Raw genomic sequence first — 3631 nt, 5'->3', positions numbered from 1 at the left:
GTGTTACAGTTGCTCAGATATTAGAAATATAAGAAATATAAATAAAGAAATTCTTAAAGAGACATTCTTAAAAAGAATAAAGACATTCTTATCATTGCTGAATCCGTCGGAATTGAGGCGGCCGGAATTCCATTTTGAAGTAAAACACAACCTTCCTTTGTGCCGCTATGTATATGTGTGTGTTTATGCTTTTGTCAGATATTCGTCTGCCCTTGTGAGGTAGAGACGACCTAACAATGCCCTTACCTCAACAAACTATTGTCACTTCCTGTCAATATGCGTGAGGTTTATAATGGTCGGTAAGGAATTTCTGCAGATCTGCCTCCACCAAACTTCACCAACATGAACATCACAAGAGACGTTTGCACGTGTTACTCTTTGTCTCAACTCATTTTTCAAGACATGCATTAATGAGGACCACCTGTTCGGTAAAGCCACTACACTGAAAACAGAGACAGAGAACTATGTCAGCAATGTGGGCAGTTAAGAATGGAAGTTCAAGGGGGTGTTTGTGGTTGTGTAGGTTTTGCATGATGGATACTGTTTTAGGTAATACACCCTCTTGTACAGCTTTTGCTATCTGCTATTCGTAAAGCACATATCCACAGGGGTGTGTATATGTGTTTGAAAGAAAGAGACTGTGTGAGCAAGGGATAAGCTCCACAGGGGAGTGTTTATGAAGAGGAGATGTTCAGGGTGAATTCCTCAGATAAGTGACATGGCCTCTTTCTGTTCTGGATGAAGGAGAGAGCACAGCACACCGCAGGCTGTATATGGTAAACCTTGGGAACACATGCGTACACAAACTGGAGCTCGTTGGCAGTGAGAAAGTGGGTTGTACATTTTCTTTTAGAATGATGCAACTCCACTAATGCAGGGGCAGTCTCCAAAAATCTTCTTAAATATCAGGCAAGGTTAGTGATCTACCAGATTGGAATAATACACGATGACCAGTAAACTGTGGAAAAGGTGTCAATTATAACAAATGGCACTCACTAATACCAAGGTCAAAATCTCCCACATACATCCACACACTCTGGCAGTGGGTAAATTGGCTGCATGGGGCCCTATACTTGGTGTCAGGCTCAGTTCAGATCACAGCATTCTTCAGATTCCTGCCTGTAATTATACAGGCAGGTTTGATTCAGCTTTATGTCTTTTATCGACAAACTGGAAGGATGGTGCTGGTCGTCCTCATGTCCTGCTATATTCATACACACTCACAACACACTTTGGAGAACAATCAGCTTGTGAGGGAAAAACAGAAGCACCTCTATTTACTGCATGTTCAAAACCAAAACATGCTGAGCCTAAATTCTTCTCTGCTGTGTGTAGCCTGGGTTTCTGTTAGTGTATACATGAGATTATGTGTGTGTAGGCGTTTCAAGGTTGTATTTGCGCGTGCGTAAATGTTTGTGCTTTGCCTGTGTCAGCAGGCCAGTAGATGCTCTATTGAACCACAGAGTCCCATAAACACAGCAGTGTGCCTGACAGAGTGGAAGAGGAGAGAGAGAAAGGGAGAGGAAGGGATCGTAACAAATATTTAGTGTCTAATCCTCTCATTAGACAGCAGGGGGTGTGTGGCGCAATCAAATTCTAGTGGAGGATTGCACTGCCATGGTAGGAGACTGAGGGCTGGCAGAGCTCTCGGGGAAGATGTCTGTGGCTCTAAGATTATTATCAAATACAGACAGAGAGACACGCACGCATGCATGCACGCTCACACACACACACACACACACACACACACCAGTTCAGTTTTATTCAGCCATTCAACAAATATCATCCTACAAACAGCTTAAATCAGTCATGTATTTTCACATATGTTGATGTTGTATGAGGTGCTGTATTCAGCAACTTCTGGAAAAATGGATATTACAGAATTTAAGTGATAGTTTGAAATAGATAAAACAATAAAATGTGTCAGCTAGTGAGGTACAGCGGGTTTTAGATAGAGCCAGGCTAGCTGTTTCCCCTTTTGTTAAGCTAAGCTAACTGGCTGCTAGCTCTACCTTTATATTAACTGTACAATCATAAGAGTGGTATCAATCTTCTCATCTAACTTTCTGCAAGAAAGCAATTTGTGAAAAGTGTATTTTCCAAAATGTGAAACCTTTTTTTGGTTTGTCTATCCTTTGTCCCACCAGGTTAATTGCTGAGATTTTGAAACACAGCGACAATGCTCAAAACTAATCAAATGGGGCAAGAGGCACAAGTGGTCAAATGGTTATGTTGTAAACAAACCCACGGGTCAGTCAAACTTATTTGGAAAAGAAAACAAACAACAAACAATAAAACTATTACGCAAACAGTTGATAAATCAATTAATCAACAAATCAACAAATCAATATATATTTTTTGTCACATGAAATTGTGCAAGGTACAATTCCAGTCAAATGCAATTCCATTAGGTTTGTAAATCTGTTGTCCTATGTTGAAGTTGAATAGTGTTTCCATAAAAACAGTTTCCCAAACAGCTGCTCTCCATTGTTGGGGTTAAGGCTTAAGATTGGTTATAGTTAGGCCTCACAGAGAAAACTGGTGAGGCTGAGCTTGGGGTCAGGTTTAGATAAAGGTAAACAATAATTGATGGGGAAACAGCCATTGACTAGTTGCAAACAACCATCAAAGTTTACATACTTCCTACCACAATTTTGGCATGCCATACTTGCTGTAAATTACTTTTGTGTGTAATGAGGGATTAATTGCAATTTTACTGGTGCTGGTAGCCATATTTTGTTACTGTCAGGGCAGAGCCACGCTATCAGATTCTTCTTGTTTTGCAGTCATTATGCTAAGCTAAGCTGACCAACTGCTTGATATGGCTTCATAATTACCATGCAGACATGAAAGTTTCTCATCTAATTTTTCATCTGTCTTAAGAAAAAAAAGCAGATAGGTTTATTTCTCAAAATGTGAAACTATTCCTTACAAATTATTATGATCAGGATGCAACACTGGCCCTTTCACAGTGAGCATATGTGGCCATCTCACAGAAGTCTTCAAAAGAGCCATTTTTGTTGTTTTGTGACCTGATTTCAACAGGAGAAACCATCAAGTAACTTTAGTTGTCTATCTCTGCTCTCTACAATCTCTGCCTGCCCTCACTCTCCCTCGGTAAACCTCCCCCTCCTCACCCCTTCCCCTCGTACAGGCACACTTTGAAGAAAAACACAGGACGTCTCATCACAAACGAGTGTTTTACATTCCATGCTCTGCAGCAGGCTGCGTTCGCCGCTCTGAATAAAAGAACTTTGTTTGTAGAGTTTTCCACAATACTGTAAGATCTTGTTAACATTTAAGAGAGTTAATTAGCTGTAATCTCATATTAACGTGAATTTACAAAGTACATACATGAATGCACGGCACGCTGTGTTCAATGCTGCATTCCCACTTCTTTTGCACATGCACTTGTGTAATCTTATCCTTCTCCTTAGGCCTCAATAAGCAATTCCGTAAGGGTCAGGAGAAAGTCAGCAGCTTGATATTGTACAGCAAAATTATTAAGGATAACTCATTGTTATTTTTTGGAAAGAAACTTATTGAGAACCTTTCTGGGAGGTTACCTCTTAAGTGTTACACACACACACACACATACACACTTACACACATACACACACACACACACACA

At 40.3% G+C, this 3631-nt stretch overlaps 1 long non-coding RNA gene across 1 annotated transcript in view; it reads right to left on the bottom strand.

The window, feature by feature from the left end:
- Positions 1-3631, bottom strand: part of LOC116699377 (uncharacterized) — an 18695-nt gene that overhangs the window by 10988 nt on the left and 4076 nt on the right. The window contains exon 2 of the long non-coding RNA XR_004334425.1: positions 865-868. This is a non-coding gene — a long non-coding RNA (uncharacterized LOC116699377). The remainder of the gene's footprint in view (positions 1-864; positions 869-3631) is intronic.

This window comes from Etheostoma spectabile, chromosome 1 (genome assembly GCF_008692095.1).
Source record: "Etheostoma spectabile isolate EspeVRDwgs_2016 chromosome 1, UIUC_Espe_1.0, whole genome shotgun sequence".
Taxonomy (NCBI): Eukaryota; Metazoa; Chordata; class Actinopteri; order Perciformes; family Percidae; genus Etheostoma; species Etheostoma spectabile.
This window is presented reverse-complemented; position numbering and strand designations above follow the sequence as displayed.